Source organism: Ranitomeya variabilis, chromosome 2 (assembly GCF_051348905.1).
Source record: "Ranitomeya variabilis isolate aRanVar5 chromosome 2, aRanVar5.hap1, whole genome shotgun sequence".
Lineage (NCBI taxonomy): Eukaryota > Metazoa > Chordata > Amphibia > Anura > Dendrobatidae > Ranitomeya > Ranitomeya variabilis.
Genome location: NC_135233.1, coordinates 18043483 through 18063386, shown reverse-complemented (window position 1 = coordinate 18063386; position 19904 = coordinate 18043483). Strand labels below are relative to the sequence as shown.

The window sequence follows — 19904 nt, the reverse complement described above, 5'->3', positions numbered from 1 at the left end:
ACAGAGAGGAGATGTTACGGGTGTGGGCAACCTGGACATTTGCAGTCTGGCTGTCCCTCAAGGATTCGGACGGAGCCCCAAGCAGCCCCACCTCGTCCAGTACATCTTGTGCACTCCATCCCGCCTGAGGAAGAGCTACCACCACCCCCACCAGAGTGGACCACTGACCACGGCACCATAGATACCCCTTCTGGAGTGTACGGACTCCAGCCTTTGTCCATCAGAAATACACAGCAACGGCATTGCCACCTGCAGGATGTCTTAATTGATGGATACAAAGTGACGGGATTTAGAGACACGGGGGCATTCCTGACTATCGCTGACCCCCGTGTGGTCCTACCCGAGGCAATTCACCAGGGCCCGGGAATTCCCATTGTCCAGGCGGGGGGTGTCTGCAAATATATACAGAGAGCTTTGGTACGTTTGGATTTTGGTTTTGGAGAAAAACTGTGTTGGATTGGCGTTATGGGAGGACTTCCTGCAGATATCCTCCTTGGAAATGACATTGGGGAGTTACAAAGTCATTTTGTGGGAGCAGAAGGTCCGTGGGCCTCTCACTCTTCTGAAAGAACAATCGGAGGGAGATATCGCAGATACCGGAACGCTCATCATTCCCTACATTCTAGAGTTCAGAGACTGTCTCACCCAGCTAGCTACCTTGGCTAATGAACATCACCGAATGGCCCAGTCCAGTCAAAAATCCTGGTATGACCATAAAGCCAGGACCCGGAAATTTATGGACAAGTGCTCATGATTATTGCAACCCCTGCCACTGTACAAGGAACTATAAACAGTGGAGCAAAGTGGACTAAAGTGAGCAGGACAGAGGTCTGTGTAGACCTAATGGCGTGCTCACTTATTATGAGGGGGGAGAGGTTGTGATGGTGTGAGATGTTATGTGGGTATCATTTTTGTGTATATTTATATTTTACTGATTATCATGGTGTTCTGTTGTATGAGTTATTTGCCAATTGATGAATTGCTGTTATTTGCCATCTGATATCAGCCCCCACATTCCTGTACTGTTATCTCTCCACAGGGTCAGTGAATAAACCTGTTTGCTAATATGCTAATGACATACTCTTTATGACCCCCAGAAGGTCATGAATAAATATGTTAAAAAGAAGAGGGCCCAATACTGACCCCTGTGGTGCCCAATACTGACCCTGTGGTAACACATTGTCACCTGTGACCCAATCCAAGTATGTTCCATCGCTAACCACCCTCTGTTTCCTATAACTGTGCCACTTGTTCCACAGGACCGATCCCTCATAGACCAGGTTGATGATGGGTCAGCAAAATATTCTTATTGAGATACTCCAGGATAGCTTCTCATAGAAAACTCTCAAATATTGAACATTTCTGGTCTCCTTGATCATGTCATCCATCATAGGAATTTCTTCTGTAAATACAGTAGAGACGAAGGCGTTTAGTAGATCGGCCTTTCCCTCACCCTCTTCCACCATTTCTCCCAGATTACTTTTCAGCTTCTCACGGTGACTCTTCCCACCGTTTATTGATGCCGGCAGTCCAAAAGGGGACACATCTGCGAGAACGTAGGAGTTGCACGCCTCAGACAGCTGAGTACAGGTCCCTTTAAACTCCTCAGCTGAAATACAAAATATCCAGAAAACCTCTGATGTAGCAGAATATTGAGCCTTCCTATGTGACAAAGGGTCCTTTTGATGTCACGGCCGCCCCGATCCCCCTTAAACCCAAGGGCTTTAATCTTGGAACATAGAAGAGAATTGGAGCAGGAAAAGAACAAAGTGAAAGATATTAAAGAGTCCAGGTCTTCCAGGACCATGGGAAGCTGGGTGACCCCCAAATAGGTTCTGTCATTACCCTCATTAGTGAATACCCCCCGGTATCTGTCAGGTTAATTCTTATTATTATTAGGACCGAATAGAAAACGATCAGACTTCACCGGAGGGAACAACTCCGGACCCTTCATGACTAATCCTTTCCCTTATGCTGGCATCAATGTTGTGTGCGTTCCCCACCCTCCATGTCCGCTCCCCTCCTCCAGCGCCTTACATAGATCTTCCATGTCCTGGTCACAGAAAAGGGGGACGTTACGCCTTGTTCTCCTCCTCTCCCGAAATCCCGAACCCAAGTGACATGCGAGCCTATGACAAATGTTGAGTGTTGATCTGAGGATTTGGCATGTCAGCCGGTGTCTACACAGGCTTAAGTTTCTATTATTATGCCCAGGATTATCGGGACAGTGCCCGGCCCCAGAATTACGGAGCCAATCTGCTTTACCTCCGCGCTCGCTCCTTCGTTTTCCACCTAAATTCCTCTTTGCGTCCTTTCTTTTTCTCATTTCTGGGTTGGATTTTTTTGCTTTTTGCTCGGGTCCTGGAAGCTGAGTGCACCTGGGCGCTGGGATATTTGCAATCCTTGAATTATCGCAAGAGAGAGAGAGAGAGAAATCCCTCCCAGGCTGCTGGAATCTTTCTTTCTTCTCGCCTTTCCCAAGCTGTGGAAGGCTCTGCCATCTAGAGCACTCGGAGGGGATCAGAGCACATTGCTCGCTTCTTCTCCAGCCTGCCTCTGTGCGTCTGCATCCATCTCTGCTCCATCCAGAGACCCTCGGTGCCCGCCATGCAGGTGGCATCTCTAAGACCCATCTAAAGGAGCTTGCTATCTTTCTGGTGGTGGTTTCTCCAAAATCTGGAAGCATCAAAGGGAATGTTTGGATCTACTGTACTGTGCTAGGAGTCCTAGGGATTCGCTCACGTTCCTTGGTCTTATCTGGATCTCCCGTCGTTGCTGCTGGTTTGCATTTTCTGCTTGATTTTTTTTTTTTAATCTTAATTTTTATTAATTTTGGATTCGAGAACTGGATTGTACTCCAGCTGCTCTCCTCCAGGATGCATGGCATGTAAATAGCCTGGATTGCCCCTACACAAGGATACATGTCACTTCTCCAAGGTAAGAGCTTCTTCCCATTCCTACCTGGAGATAAGCAACTGGAGAAGTTTGCATTCTGCATTTTTGTTTTTTTTTTGCACGGAGACGGGGGGGATTCTAGTGGACCCCCTGATCCTGGGGCTTACCTGGAGGGTATATTGTGCATTGGCAGAAGGGTTGATACAAGGATGGGGACAAGGATCCTTAGGATTTGCTCTATGGTAGAGATAAAGGTGAAGACGGTGACGGCTATTAACCCTCTAATGGCTGTAGGGGGCTTCATTGTGTGCGTTACCTGTGGAAGGAGGCAGGGGCTGGCATGTAACCAAAACTCAGCTGTGAGTATATATCGGAGGTGTCATACCGGAGACCTTAAGGTCCACACATCTAATGAAGGTCCACGCTCACCACTCCTGCATTACATTATTGTAACCCTGTAATGGTTGTGTCACATTTCAGCTGTTTAATCCTTCATTGATTATTTGTAAATATTGATGTTTTCTGCTAATATTGAAGAATAATCGAAAAATCCAAACTAAGATTTTTGTTTGTTTATTTTGGGGGGACTGATTCCCTAAAGCTGCACCTTGCCCCGGATTTACCTTCCATAGATAGTCACTATTTAATGGTGGGCTGCTGACCAATGCAAGGGGGCTGTAACCTGGAAGGGTTAACGACAGATGCGCCGGGATCCAGAAGGGGTTAATCATTTCAGATGCGGCAAAATAAGGAAGCCAAAATGGGGAAACTGGGGCAGAGATATTTACAGTCAGGGCATGGTCTTCAGCCAGTTTGTTGGGTAAGGGGGGCTGACTGGTCCTCGCCTGGCTGTCTGATAGGAGGGGTAGAGGGGGGGATATGGGGTGCAGTGAGTCAAGAACATGGCATAAAGGGGGTCCACTGATGCTATAGATGGGTAAAAGAGGGGTCAGGGGCTGCAGCATGGAGAGAGTCACTATAGAGAGGCATCAGCCCTTCACATCCCTGCTCCTGGACATGCACTGACCCCACACATGTCTGATCTGTACGCTCCGCACGCTCCCGCGCTGTCATCCCTGTATCAATGGACATGTTGGCTGAACTCGCAGCGCTCTGCCATGATGGGGTAAACTGGGAGGTAATGGTTTTCTCAGAGCTCAGTGATTGCAGTGTGCAGACAGCAGCTGATTCCTGCAGTGAAGGAGCAGATACAATGTTGCCTTTGGGAAGTGTCTGAGCCTAGGTGATACATTTGGATACAATGTTTGATGTCTGTTATTGAAATATTTTAATAAACAGAGTGAAGATTCTGATGACCCCTCCATTATCTGTGCACAGACTGAATAATGAATGCAGCTCCTGAGTGAGGAGGGATGAGCTGTGCAGACTCCTGGGGTGGAGGAGCTGCAGACACAGGCTCAGGTGCTGTGCAGGCTGCATTACATTATTATGGAGGGGAATTGGTATTTAAGCAGTTGGCCAATAACCTCAGGTCCTATTACACCAGTGCTCTCCTAGTTTTTGGACATAGTATTGATATACATTGTATCTCGGTTGTGCATGTATCTGCGCTGCTGTTGGATATTTACGCTTTTGCTTAATGTGGGACTACAATACCCAGCAGAAAACAAAAGTTGCTCCATGACCCAAGTTCAACAAGTTTGCATTTCCCCTGCTGGTGCTGCAGCCATTGCTGGCTTTGCTTGTCATCCTCCCGCCATACTTTAGGTCTTGCTTGGAGTGTATAGCAGGTTATTAGAGACAGCCGCCTGGCAATCACACACCGACACTGTGTATATTAATGTTTACCTGCTCATCCTTCTCACTGACGCCCCCTAGTGACTGATGCTGGATTGAAGGCTGGGGGATGAGATGGAAACAAGTGCTCAGGAAATGCAGAGGATGGAGGCGAATGGTTTACGCATTTTTTTTAATTGAGATAATAAAATTAGATTAAATCTTTATTACACGAATCAGAATAAACATAGATGTCAGGTCCTGGGCGGGGGAGACACCCCCCACTCATCTGGGACAACGATACTCCAGATTGTGGATCCCGGGTGTGGGATTCTGGATTATTTGGCCACAAGTTCCAAGGAATCGATTCCATAGATTGTGAAAGTCCCTCCGAGAAAGCGTCATAAGACCATGAGTGATTGACTGGTCGGGGTAAGGACACACGTAAAGGATAGATAGATAGAAAGATAACAGATAATAGAACGATAATAGATAGAGATAATAGATAGATAACAGATAGATAAATAATAGATACTGTAGATAGATAATAGGTAGATAATAGGTAGATAACAGATAATAGATAGATAGATAGATAATACATAGATAGATAATAGATAGATAATAGATAATACATAGATAATAGATAGAAAATAGATAGATAGATAATAAGATACATAGATAGACAGATAGATAGATAGATAGATAGATAGATAGATAGATAGATACAAGCCCAGGGAAGGCAGCCTTCACCCACACTGTGACTTGGAGGCCCTGGAGGATGGGATCCACTACCTGCTACACTGCACCAAATACTCAGCAGTGAGGGACACTCACTTCAGGAGACTCTCCTACCTCTTTCCAAATTTCAGCTCCATAATTGAGGAAGAGAAAACATATATCCTGCTGGGGGAAGAAGAGAGCGCAGGGGGGAGGGAGCAGCGCAGTATGTGGGTGCTGGGGAGAGAGCAGCGCAGCATGTGAGCGAGGGGGAGAGAGCAGCGCAGTATGTGAGTGCTGGGGAGAGAGCAGAGCAGTATGTGACCATGGGGAGAGAGCAGAGCAGTATGTGACCATGGGGAGAGAGCAGAGCAGTATGTGAGTGCTGGGGAGAGAGCAGAGCAGTATGTGACCATGGGGAGAGAGCAGAGCAGTATGTGAGTGCTGGGGAGAGAGCAGAACAGTATGTGAGTATAGGGGAGAGAGCAGCTCAGTATGTGACCATGGGGAGAGAGCAACACAGTATGTGAGCGAGTGGGAGAAAGCAGAGCAGTGTGTGAGTGCAGGGAAGAGAGCAGAGCAGTATGTGAGTGCAGGGGAGAGAGCAGCGCAGTATGTGAGTGCAGGGGAGAGAGCAGTGCAGTATGTGACCATGGGGAGAGAGCAACGCAGTATGTGAGCGAGGGGGAGAGAGCAGAGCAGTATGTGAGTGCTGGGGAGAGAGCAGAGCAGTATGTGACCATGGGGAGAGAGCAACGCAGTATGTGAGCGAGGGGAAGAGAGCAGAGCAGTATGTGAGTGCAGGGAAGAGAGCAGCGCAGTATGTGAGTGCTGGGGAGAGAGCAGAGCAGTATGTGACCATGGGGAGAGAGCAGCTCAGTATGTGACCATGGGGAGAGAGCAATGCAGTATGTGAGTGCTGGGGAGAGAGCAGTGCAGTATGTGAGTGCTGGGGAGAGAGCAGTGCAGTATGTGAGTGCAGGGAAGAGAGCAGTGCAGTGTGTGAGAGCTGGGGAGAGAGCAGTGCAGTGTGTGAGAGCTGGGAAGAGAGCAGCACAGTATGTGAGTGCTGGGGAGAGAGCAGTGCAGTGTGTGAGTGCAGGGAAGAGAGCAATGCAGTGTGTGAGAGCTGGGGAGAGAGCAGTGCAGTGTGTGAGAGCTGGGGAGAGAGCAGCGCAGTATGTGAGTGCTGGGGAGAGAGCAGTGCAGTGTGTGAGAGCTGGGGAGAGAGCAGCGCAGTATGTGAGTGCTGGGGAGAGAGCAGTGCAGTGTGTGAGAGCTGGGGAGAGAGCAGCGCAGTATGTGAGTGCTGGGGAGAGAGCAGCGCAGTATGTGACCATGGGGAGAGAGCAACGCAGTATGTGAGTGAGGGGGTGAGAGCAGAGCAGTATGTGAGTGCTGGGGAGAGAGCAGAGCAGTATGTGACCATGGGGAGAGAGCAACGCAGTATGTGAGCGAGGGGAAGAGAGCAGAGCAGTATGTGAGTGCAGGGAAGAGAGCAGCGCAGTATGTGAGTGCTGGGGAGAGAGCAGAGCAGTATGTGACCATGGGGAGAGAGCAGCTCAGTATGTGACCATGGGGAGAGAGCAATGCAGTATGTGAGTGCTGGGGAGAGAGCAGTGCAGTATGTGAGTGCTGGGGAGAGAGCAGTGCAGTATGTGAGTGCAGGGAAGAGAGCAGTGCAGTGTGTGAGAGCTGGGGAGAGAGCAGTGCAGTGTGTGAGAGCTGGGAAGAGAGCAGCACAGTATGTGAGTGCTGGGGAGAGAGCAGTGCAGTGTGTGAGTGCAGGGAAGAGAGCAATGCAGTGTGTGAGAGCTGGGGAGAGAGCAGTGCAGTGTGTGAGAGCTGGGGAGAGAGCAGCGCAGTATGTGAGTGCTGGGGAGAGAGCAGTGCAGTGTGTGAGAGCTGGGGAGAGAGCAGCGCAGTATGTGAGTGCTGGGGAGAGAGCAGTGCAGTGTGTGAGAGCTGGGGAGAGAGCAGCGCAGTATGTGAGTGCTGGGGAGAGAGCAGCGCAGTATGTGAGTGTTGGGGAGAGAGCAGCACAGTATTGAGTACAGGGGAGAGAGCAGCACAGTATGTGAGTGTTGGGGAGAGAGCAGCGCAGTATGTAAATGCTCTGGAGAGAGCAGCACAGTATGTGAGTGCAGGGGAGAGAGCAGCTCAGTATGTAAATGCTGGGGAGAGAGCAGCGCAGTATGTGAGTGCAGGGGAGAGAGCAGCACAATATGTGAGTGGTGAGAGAGCAGCGCAGTATGTGAGTGTTGGTGAGAGAGCAGCGCAGTATGTGAGTGTTGGGGAGAGAGCAGCGCAGTATGTGAGTGCTGGGGAGAGAGCAGCGCAGTATGTGAACATGGGGAGAGAGCAGCACAGTTTGTGAGTGCTGGGGAGAGAGCAGTGCAGTATGTGAGTGCAGGGGAGAGAGCAGCGCAGTATGTGAGTGCAGGGGAGAGAGCAGCGCAGTATGTGAGTGCAGGGGAGAGAGCGCGGTAAGTGAGTGCTGGGGAGAGAGCAGTGCAGTATGTGAGTACGGGGGAGAGAGCAGCACAGTATGTGAGTACGGGGGAGAGAGCAGCACAGTATGTGAGTACGGGGTATAGAGCTAGACATTGTCTAAAAATTAGAGCAGCATTAGAATATCATTGACTCTGGTTCATATCTCCGGAATACTGAATCCAATAGTAGACAGCGCTCCAAAGGATAATTCTATACTATTACCATAATATATCAGATCGTGTACGACTGTGCAGAATGTATGTTACATGTCAATTACAAAGTATTTTAATGTAGTAATATTACTTGCAGTACCATTTTTCACCACAGATTCTATCAGTATTTTGTATAGATTCTAATTAAACAGCGCCCCCACCACTAAGTGTATTATCTAAATAACATTATAAAATTAATTATAGCAAAATACTTTAATGTTATTAATTTAAAAAAATCGCATTAAAAACAGCAACATAACCCCACTTGTGAACTTTTAACCACGTTTTCCAGTTTTATGTATTATTTATGTATTTTAATCCTGATAAGCTCATCTAGCTGCTGGGGTCAAAGAAGACGAATCGTAATTATTTCCATTCAGAGTCGGCAATCCAGTTCTAACCAAGTCCTGCTCACACAATTGTATCCAGTCTAGACAATCCACTGATACAAACAGCCTACATATTTCAAGGGATTTGATTGGCTACTGATTGTCCCAGTACATCCCAGTTCTTCCACTCCCACCTTATAATTTCTCTCCTTCTGCTTCTATAATCTTATTTGCTGCTTTCCTTCCCTAAATGTATTTTAGAATAATTTGCTGCTGCTCAGATCTACTTGGCTACACTTTAGCTTGCTTCTCCCTAGCTCCTCCCAGTGATCATCCCTGCAATCTGATTGGCTGTAGTGTTTCAACCACACCCCTACTGACAGAGAAGACACCCCCGAGGAGCTTGCTTGCAAAATAAGCCTCACTTGCAGGAAAAGCATAAAGAGAAATCTGTATTCCTTGCAATTTTCTGCCTGTTAGTCCGGGGTAATGCTCTGCCATAATTGTTCACATCCTCCTTTATCTTTAATGTTTTAGTTTATTACAATTCTTCATTTTTTGAAGTTTTTTCTTGCTATTATTAGCCCGGCATTGTGCGGTGTGTACTCAGCGGAGCGTGCACTAATGTGGGCCAGCACGCAGCATTGTTCTCCAGAATATCACGGGTTCCCATGTGACTCCCGCGTAGCGGCTTCGAAGCTGCATCTCACCACCTGTCACAACATGGGTCACTGACGCCAGCTCCATCACAGCTATAGATCGTTCCACGAGGATTCAGAAAAAAAATATGTGACGTCCTGAAAATACCAGCAAAATGCAAGAGTCTAAAAATATCCGCACATTGTTCTGGTGGCTGAAGGTCGTTCCCGTAAAGGAAAAGTGTTCTGAAAATATCATCGCTTTGTAATCTTAACTATTGTTATTATGTAACAATGGAATATAAAGAGATTGCAACCGGATAAGATAAATGTTCATCACTATAGAAGATGTCATTTCCTTATGTTACTAAATAGAGATCTGTGTGATCTGTATCTGGAGATTAGAGATGGGCGAATCTGATGAAATTCGATTTGTCTGATTGGCTTAGAATCGGCTAGAAAATTCAATTTTCTGCAAATTTATCTTGAATGGAATTGTTGGTTAAAGCCGCCATTTAAGCTCTCAGATATCTTCTGACCCCAGAAAATGATAAATGAAGGAATTTAAAAAAATGACATTCTCATCACCCCTCTCCTGCCATGGTGCTGCAGCTCCCCGCTCTCTCCTCCGCTGGCTACGTTTTCTCTACTCTCTTCACTCTTCTTTGCTCTTTTGTGCCTCAGACCCTCATTAGGTCTCATGTAGCATGGTGGCATCACTGGAGGCTCAGTCAGCACTGGAAGTGCCAGACGGTGAAGATGGCAGAGAAGACCCAAGGTGGAGGGAAGAAGGGAGCCAGCGGAGGAGAGGGCGAGGAGCTGCAGCACAAGCATAAGTGTGGGGGCATTGAGTATAATGGTTTTTAACCCCTTTACATCCCTTAAAAGAGTCAAGCAAAATTGAAGCCAGAGACTTCCTTGGTTTATGAAAATGTAATTGTAGAAAATTTGGGTTTTGACAAATTTAACATGAATTTGATTCAACTCCAATGGATTCTCTCATCGTTCTCTACTTATCCTTCTCACATTTCTCTCCATATGAGACGCTTATAGTTTATCCCGAGGTTCTGAATACATGAATGAAATGCCAAAATTACAGTAAAGACTGACACACTAGGGGAACAATAGGAAAGTAAGTGGTTTTAGGGCTTCCAAGGCATTGTGTAAGAGCTGCTGTAAGCCACCATGCTGAATTTATAGAGGTGGCGCACTCCTTCATTTATGTCTGCTCTATTCATCTTTACTTTACTGTATGGACATGTGACTGTTTTGCTGCAGCCAGTGATTGGCTGCAGTAGTCAGATTCCTATTCATCTGCAAAATAAACCATGGATGCAGTTGGGTGACCCCAGCAGTGCTGAAGGACGAATGGCTGGAGAGCCAGAAACTGAATATTATTGATATTTTCTTTACATAATTAGCAGTGCAGAACACATATAATGAAGAGAAGTCGGAGGATAGACTCTACCCCATCCCTGTCCCTACTCCTAAGCTGCTATTGTATCAGTATTAGGATTTTACTCGCAATTCCCTCCTTGACCATTGGGTGTGCTGTTACAAAGCTCAAAGCCCCATTCTGCATGTGTGTACAGTGCACTACTAGTGGTAGAAATGAGTACTGCAAGCACATATTTTATAAATCTGATTGTCTCCAGTATTTTAATTGAATAAGTATAAGAAACAATAATATTTGAGTAAGGAAATGACGAGTTGTATAAATAAATCTGACATTGATAAAATAAGTCCCAGTCCTTACTGACTTGCTCACTTCTTACCTTTTCTCTAGGAAGCGTTTTTCTTCTTCTCCCGCAGTCGTCAGTTGGATTATGTATTTCTCGGTGGATAATGTATCATGTTTTATTAATGGGCAGAGAGGTAGAACTTGTTGTAGTTGGCGACCTAGTGGGATTTTATGAGTGGGCACGACTAACCGTTACCGGCTAACAAGCTTTGATAAATCACCGTCCGCTGCGCGTAGTGCCGTAACTTTGTGTCACTGCAGGAGGAATAGTAGCGTGCTGTGCAGGATACGTTCTGGATTCATCAACATTGGCGCTTTCTACTGCTTTCTCTGGGGAGCGAGCACTGGAGTAAGAAGTTCCAAATTCATGAAGAAGAATGAACTTGGTGCATCTTTCTTCTGCCAGTGCGTCCCCAAAAGAAATGTTACTGGAGTCTGTTTCTTCCATAATTTACGTCACTTTTCTGGTGTAAATTCTGATGATTTGGTCAGCCGCTCTTGATCATGTTTCCTTTTTGTGAAACTGCGCACTTTTCAAAAAGTAAAAAAAAGTTGGTCGGAACTGGCGTAAAAATGCTACATTTTTGGCCATTTTATAGTTACGCCCCTCAAAAAATTGTCTCCTTTTATACAGTTTTTTAAGCTAAACGTCTATTGAAAACTGCTTAGTGAATGGAGCCCATGTTCTGTATCCTCCAATTCTAGTTTTATTTTCCTACTTGGTGAATTTATGACCATTTGGAAGCAGTCGGGTGTTCTCTGTAGACCAGTCATGTCCTTACTTTTAGAAGGTCCATTGATTGCACCGTGCACTGCCAGCTGAATTAAACTAAAAAGAACCCAAGTAGTCGTAGATCCAGAAAACATCAACACCCTTATTAAATATTTGAGGAAGGCACCATTACCGAAACGCGCGTCGGGGTGGGCGGGTGACTCCTGGAGACTGTTCCATCACAAGGTATTGTTTGATTTTGATTATGGCAAATGAATGGCTTGCCTTGTACTCTTGCCACATGGCAATATATATATTGACGACCACTTTTGTAGGTACCTGCTCCCAAATAGATGTGATTTTCCATATTCCTGGAATTGTCGAAATGATGCAACGTTTTATTAGAACATGAGAACGTTTGGCACTAAAATGTTGAAAAAAAAAAGAAGTTAAAGATAAAAATAAAGAGAATTTTGGTTTCTTTTTTGCCCAAAATTCAAGAACCATTTGCTCCATGTTAGAGAATGTGGCACTAAAAACATCAACGAATACCGCAATGCAAAAAAACAATAAAAAATGACACAGAAACGATGAACTGGGCAACAAAAGTTTCAATCTGTCACCATTTTTTTTTAAATTCCTAAATGAGGACGCTCTTATTTCCATTGTTTTCAATCACTGACAGTTAACAGAGATGTTGAAAATGAAGAGTTGAGACTCGGAGTTTAGTTGACATTTATAGAACGTTATTTTTCCGATGATTACATTTTTTTTTTTTTAAATAAAACCAGAATCTTCTTTACATCTGTCCAACCATCTGTGAGGTCGCCAGATATCTCGCGGTGCATACAATGTATATTTTTAGTTTTCGGTTATTTCTCTGTATATTTGAGCCCGGTACATCCATCTCCTGAGTAAACAATAGAATAGTTGTCAGGGGAGGTCACAGATCAATTGTCATTGATGAATCGTCTCCGCCAGACAAATGCTGCGATATATCGCTACCTCCCATATGTGACAATTACGCCAGGATTCAGGGTGATTTATTGGGCCGGGATCGGAGTTTTCCTAGAATTCGATGAGTCGTAGTCTTTTCTTACACTTAGAGGTGGCAGATTGAACAGCAGGACGTTCTTAGGTTCTGTTCACACATGTGTTGTGAGCGGAGGCGCAGCGAGGGGCTCAGAATTAGGGGGCAGAGCACATCTGAGCGGACAATAACCGTCCGTATAACTATGGAGGGTATAGTGGGCACCTCAGCAGACAACGCAGGAACAGAGAAATGGAAGTGATCACCCACAATCACCACCCGACAAATAAAATTGACTGTTGGGTATGTTGAGTTTCCAATAGAGCAAAGCCGAAAAAATAAATTAATAATTCAGTGTATTTTCTTCTGGAGAAGTTTAAATGCTGGTATGAATGGAACCTGATATAGTGTAAAAAATTTAGGGAGGGAGGAGGGGGATGCAGCTGCAGGTCCTGTGAGTGAGACTCATGCTGTGAGAGGGGAGGAGCAGAACACCGAGACATCTTATTGGCTGATATCACACAGCACAGCTCTGACATCACACCAGGAAGAGTCCACTCATCGATCAAACCTAGGGGGCATGGCGATAGGTTAAGCTACCGAAACCAGATTAGGGAAGGAAGGGTCTGTAGATCTCACCAAACCCCGGGGTGAAAGATGGAGAGGTGAAAACCGCAGCATCTATCCTCAAAATGTAATGGATCCAAGTCCAGGAGACAGAGGAGCCTTCAGGTAAAGGAAGAACCTCCATTTATGCTCTCCTCCTCCAGGCACAGCCTGTATTGATAATTGGTTGAGCTCTTCACTTTCCGGCCGCAGAGAAGACAATTAGAGCTTTCTACCTTGGGTTTAATTGCAGGTCAGGAGCATAATAAGGTGATAATGAGCCGGGATTTATAGGACAGAGGAGATTTAGGCATAAATATTTCACACATGATACATTTTATATTACAATGTAATGGAAGAGAAAAAAGTAGCCGCTCCAGTGTCTCCGACTCCACAGTCCATACTCGTAGATATTCCTGGTTTTTCGAAAACTGTCCAGTGACCACAAAGAAATTAGAGTTTTGTAGATTCACATGAAGAACAGCAGCACTGAGCAGTTTTGGGAGCCATTTTTGGGATTACAATGTCTCATAAAGTACAGATGCGTCTACTTGTAACTTTTTTTTTGCGTTTTGTTAAATATAAATCTAATACCTGATAGCCTTTTGCTAGCATAACCCTTAATAGGCTGCAATCCACATCACAACCACTGGGTGGCTACATAGAGACACATCTACTATATAATTGTCTAAGGGTACTTCCGTCTTTCTGTCTGTCTGTCTGTCTTTCTGTCTCTGTCTGTCCTTCTGTCTGTCATGGATATTCATTGGTCACGGCCTCTGTCTGTCATGGAATCCAAGTCGCTGATTGGTCTCGCCAGCTGCCTGTCATAGCTGCCGTGGCCCGCGACCAATCAGCGACGGCCACAGTCCGATTAGTCCCTCCCTACTCCCCTGCAGTCAGTGCCTGCTCCATACTCCCCGCAGTCACCGCTCACACAGGGTTAATGCCAGTGGTAACGGACCACGTTATGCCGCGGGTAACTCACTCCGTTACCGCCGCTGTTAACCCTGTGTGACCAAGTTTTTACTATTGATGCTGCCTATGCAGCATCAATAGTAAAAACATCTAATGTTAAAAATAATTTAAAAAAATCATTATATACTCACCTTCCGCCGCCTTTCCCGCTCCTCGCGACGCTCCGGTGACCGCTCCATGAAAGCGGCAGGTTCCGGTAGCAAGGATCGTATGGCAGAAGGACCTGCCATGACGTCACGGTCATGTGACCGCGACGTCATCACACCCTGGGACCGGAAGCTGCCGCCTGCACCGCACACAGGCGACAAAACTACAAGGGCCCCTCGGAAGGTGAGTATATGTTTTTTTTTATTTTTTAACCTGTGACATACGTAGCTGGGCAATATACTACGTGGCTGGGCAATATACTAAGTGGACATACATATTCTAGAATACCCGATGTGTTAGAATTGGGCCACCATCTAGTAAAACATAAACATCTCCAGACAGAGTATCACAGAAATATGTTATCTATCTATCTATCTATCTATCTATCTATCTATCTATCTATCTATCTATCTCTAAAAGCTGTTACTCAGTGAGGAAGAAAGATGAGACAGGATGCGTGTATTGTACAGATTGTTACCAGACGTCTTCCTGCCGTATGTGCACTGTATGTAAGGAAAAATAACACAGAATATCAATCTAATTATATAAAACTTAGTTGTGGATGGAACAAGAAATTACACAAAAAAATGTCCAATTGAAATATCATTTTTAAGCGATTTACAAACGTATGGGCAACAATACCACAGGTCTGCAAAAAAAAACAATTTTTTTTCAGGCGCCAAAGTTTTTTGGAGGGTGATTTATCCTGATTAATATAAATCACATTCATATTTTATTGGTCTCCAATCGCATGTTGGATTATTGGCAGCGCGGAATTACATCAACTTTTCCCACCAATTTGCTTGACAAATGCAATAGCTTTTGGTCTTTTGACTCTTAAATAGTGTGTTAGGTATCAAAATATCCTATATAATAGGCTTACAATGCTGGAAAAGCCAGATAGATAATAGATACATAATAAATAGATAGATAGATAGATAGATAGATAGATAGATAGATAGATAGATAGATAGATAGATAGATAGATAATAGATAGATAGATGATAAATAGATAGATAGATAGATAATAAATAATAGATAATAGATAGATGATACATATAGATAGATAGATAGATAATAGATAGATAGATGATAAATAGATAATAGATAGATAATAAATAATAGATGATAGATTATAAATAATAGATAGATAATAGGTAGATAATAAATAATAGATAGATAATAGATAGATAGATAGATAGATAACAGATAGAAAGATAATAGATAGATGATATATATAGATGATAGACAGATAGATAATAGATAATAGATAGATAGTTTTAGTATCTTCTTCTCTTCCTGTATTCGGGACCCCAGATATCTGATACGTATCTCTCAAGCCCAGTTATGTAACAATAAAATGAATCTGTCAGCAGGTTATTGCTATGTAATCTGAGAGCAGCATGATGTAGGGAGAGAGACCCTGATTCCAGCAGTGTGTCACTTACCGAGCTGCTTGCTATGGATTCAGTAAAATCAGGAGTTTTCTATCAGCATGAAATTATCCCTAGAGGACTAGTTGTTTGGTGCCATGTAGTCCTCCCGCTCTGGGTGGCCCCGCCCACACCATTGATTGACAGCTTTGTGCCCATGCCCCGTGTACACAGAAAGCTGCCAATCAGTGATGTGGGCGGGGTTATACACAGCTGAGCATACGCAGCGCTGCTAGATCTGTAGTAGATAAAACAGTGATATTATCAAAATGAAAGGAAGCAGCACAATAAGTGACACACTGCTGGCATCAGCGCCTCTGCCTCTACATCATATTGCTCCCAGATGGTGAAACGACATTCTGGTGACAGATTCCCTTTTAAATGCATCATAGAAATTTGTCAAATTGATTATAAAGTTATAAAGCTTAGCTTCCATGTTTAATTTTTCTTTTTTTTCTGTAAAAACCCTGACGAGTCTAAAAAACAAAGAAATGTCAGATTTCACATTTGTGCAGAACAGAGAATGAATATATTCAGGTTTGTTTTCCTAAGTTTCATTATTTTTGTTCATTTTCTACATTGTAAAAATATAACCTTGAGTTTGTCTTTAAAAATCGGAGGGCTGGTGCGTTGTGTCACCGCTGCTGCTACATGTGGAGGAATGGAAACATAATAGTATTTTCCTGATTGAATTTAATGGAAAGCGAAGGTGAAGTTTCTGTACTTACGCCCACCGCCATCAACATCAGGACAATGGAGCGACGCGAGCGACGAGCGCGGCGGATCCGCACCGAGGAGCCAAGAGATCCTTACATAGAGCGGTGGAAACGTTATTATCCATAACCTGCAGATAATTTACAGGATTGCAACAAATTCAGAGCTTTAATATACAAAAAACTTCAGAAACATTTCTCTGCCTCCCCGAATAGACAAAAATTCACTAATTGTATTTAGTAACATTTTCTGTATTATATAAATTACTGTCCGGCAGCGATCGGCAAATCAGAGAGAAGCCATGGAGGTGAGAGCAGGAGAGAAGCCATAGAGGAGAGAGCAGGAGAGAAGCCATGGAGGTGAGAGCAGGAGAGAAGCCATAGAGCAGGGAGCAGGAGAGAAGGCATGGGTAACCTCTGCATATAGTTCGCCATTAATGCTGTATCTGGGACCCTTTTGCAGTTTTTGCTTCGAGGTAATTAATAATGTTATTTTTCTTATTTCCTGTGTCTATTATATTCTGGGATCTGGAGGCATCTCTCCTGCTCTCTCCTCTATGGCTTCTCTCCTGCTCTCTCCTCTATGGCTTCTCTCCTGCTCCCTCCTCTATGGCTTCTCTCCTGCTCTCACCTCTATGGCTTCTCTCCTGTTCTCTCCTCTATGGCTTCTCTCTTGCTCTCTCCTCTATGGCTGCTCTCCTCTCACCTCTATGGCTTCTCTCCTGTTCCTTCCTCTATGGCTTCACTCCTGTTCCCTCCTCTATGGCTTCTCTCCTGCTCTCCCCTTTATGGCTTCTCTCCTGCTGTCCTCTGTGGCTTCTCTCCTGCTCCCTCCTCTATGGCTTCTCTCCTGCTCCCTCCTCTATGGCTTCTCTCCTGCTCTCTCCTCTATGGCTTCTCTCCTGCTCCCTCCTCTATGGCTTCTCTCCTGCTCTCACCTCTATGGCTTCCCTCCTCCTCTCTCCCCTATGTCTTCTTTCCTGCTCTCACCTCTATGGCTTCTCTCCTGCTCTCTCCCCTATGTCTTCTCTCCTGCTCTCTCCCCTATGTCTTCTCTCCTGCTCTCACCTCTATGGCTTCTCTCCTGCTCTCACCTCTATGGCTTCTCTCCTGCTCTCACCTCTATGGCTTCTCTCCTGCTCTCTCCCCTATGTCTTCTCTCCTGCTCTCACCTCTATGGCTTCTCTCCTGCTCTCACCTCTATGGCTTCTCTCCTGCTCTCACCTCTATGGCTTCCCTCCTCCTCTCTCCCCTATGGCTTCTCTCCTGCTCTCACCTCTATGGCTTCTCTCCTGCTCTCACCTCTATGGCTTCTCTCCTGCTCTCACCTCTATGGCTTCCCTCCTCCTCTCTCCCCTATGTCTTCTTTCCTGCTCTCACCTCTATGGCTTCTCTCCTGCTCTCTCCCCTATGGCTTCTCTCCTGCTCTCTCCCCTATGTCTTCTCTCCTGCTCTCACCTCTATGGCTTCTCTCCTGCTCTCACCTCTATGGCTTCTCTCCTGCTCTCACCTCTATGGCTTCCCTCCTCCTCTCTCCCCTATGGCTTCTCTCCTGCTCCCTCCTCTATGGCTTCTCTCCTGCTCTCTCCCCTATGTCTTCTCTCCTGCTCTCTCCCCTATGTCTTCTCTCCTGCTCTCTCCTCTATGTCTTCTCTCCTGCTCTCACCTCTATGGCTTCTCTCCTGCTCTCACCTCTATGGCTTCCCTCCTCCTCTCTCCCCTATGGCTTCTCTCCTGCTCTCTCCTCTATGTCTTCTCTCCTGCTCTCTCCCCTATGTCTTCTCTCCTCCTCTCTCCCCTATGTCTTCTCTCCTGCTCTCACCTCTATGTCTTCTCTCCTGCTCTCACCTCTATGGCTTCTCTCCTGCTCTCACCTCTATGGCTTCCCTCCTCCTCTCTCCCCTATGTCTTCTCTCCTGCTCTCTCCTCTATGTCTTCTCTCCTGCTCTCACCTCTATGGCTTCTCTCCTGCTCTCACCTCTATGGCTTCTCTCCTGCTCTCACCTCTATGTCTTCTCTCCTGCTCTCACCTCTATGGCTTCCCTCCTGCTCTCTCCTCTGTGTCTTCCCTCCTGCTCTCACCTCTATGGCTTCTCTCCTGCTCTCACCTCTATGGCTTCTCTCCTGTTCTCTCCTCTATGGCTTCTCTCCTGCTCTGTACCTCCTATGGATACTTTTCTGCTTTGCTCCCCTAAAGCTTTGCTTGCTTTCTGCACCCTGATTGTTACACTTTTCCTCCGCTCCCCTGTATTTGTAGCCCTTTTCCTTGTTGTGAGTTCATGTAACCAGCCTAGATATACAGGAGACGACCCAGAGAATCAATCTGAAATATCAACATCCCGTTTCGCTCTGTGAGTTTTCTCAAAGGTCATTGTCAAGACTGAATGAAATCTGGGCCTGTGCATTTCTGGTGGAGAGGACAATACGAGAGCTGAGGACTAAGCTGTGATTATTTTATCCATGGAGCTGAGAGCGGCTGCCGCATTTATGGCTGTTAATACGTTCAGTTGTCATCAGAAAATTCTTATATAAGATATCACTAAGGAATTGCGTTTGGACCGTCTCCACAATACATGGGTTGGGCGCTGTTCTGCTAACCGGGCCTAACACGTGCACAAGGTGTATACTGTGTGCAGAGACCATACACCTGCACTCAGTATCCCATCTATCAGGCTGAACATCTATTGCTCCCTGTTATCAGACACATCGTGCTGGTGAAATCACTAAACAGTGACAACAAATGAATACATGATAGACTGAATAATACTGGGGCAATGTGCTGGCGGTCTGCCGGGATCTCTCTACTGGCGGATGTCATGTTGATAAATGTAGGGCAGACTAAAAATAATACAATGCTGAATCGTGGGAGAAAGGCGAAGTTCTCAAACAGCCACCAAGAAAGGTTATGATTGACAGAATGTGGCAAAAATAAAAATGTTACTTGTATTGAGGCTTTGAAGACTTTCTGCAATGTTCAAAAGGTCCGGTTCTGACTGATGCTGGAATAAAGCAGCAGATGTGATGTGAAAGTGCTTTTCCTCTTCAGATCTTTTCGATCCAACTTCTTTTTTAATGTTGGAAATGTTGGGTTGTAATAGGAAAGAAAGTTGCAAGTGACATTGCAAACATGGATGATATTAGTTTGACCTTCCGATGGGATTTATTATATTTCCTGTGTGACTTGGTTTTTCCATCAATGTTTGATTGCTGTGACCACCGCTGACCACTAGAACAAAGTCTCAATAATACTGGATTGTTTATGAAGGCAGCACAATTGACCATTAGCTAGAATTATTTACTTCAGTGGTGTACTGCCAATGGCTACAGGGCCCGTGAGTCTGGGAGGTCCGGCACTAACTCCGGCACGGGGCCACCAAATTCTGCTCGGCATTGCACTTTCTAATATATCGGCATCCTGGTTGCTGGTAAAGTTGAAGTAATAATGGAGGAGGGAGCGGAGCACCAGCTGACCCTCCCTCCACCATCAATTCTCCTTATGCATATGATGTCTCAGTGCTGCTGG

At 45.4% G+C, this 19904-nt stretch overlaps 1 protein-coding gene across 3 annotated transcripts in view; it reads left to right on the top strand.

Annotated features, from left to right (window-relative positions):
• The first annotated feature begins 2048 nt into the window (after positions 1–2048).
• LRFN2 (leucine rich repeat and fibronectin type III domain containing 2) overlaps positions 2049–19904 on the top strand; it is a 579865-nt gene continuing 562009 nt past the window's right edge. The window contains exon 1 of one of the 3 annotated variants that reach the window (XM_077282049.1): positions 2049–2937. The gene's annotated coding sequence lies outside the window, so the exon portion shown is untranslated. Of the gene's footprint in view, positions 2938–3086; positions 3255–19904 lie in introns of those variants that run through there. The other 2 variants (XM_077282052.1, XM_077282050.1) reach the window with 2 other exon arrangements.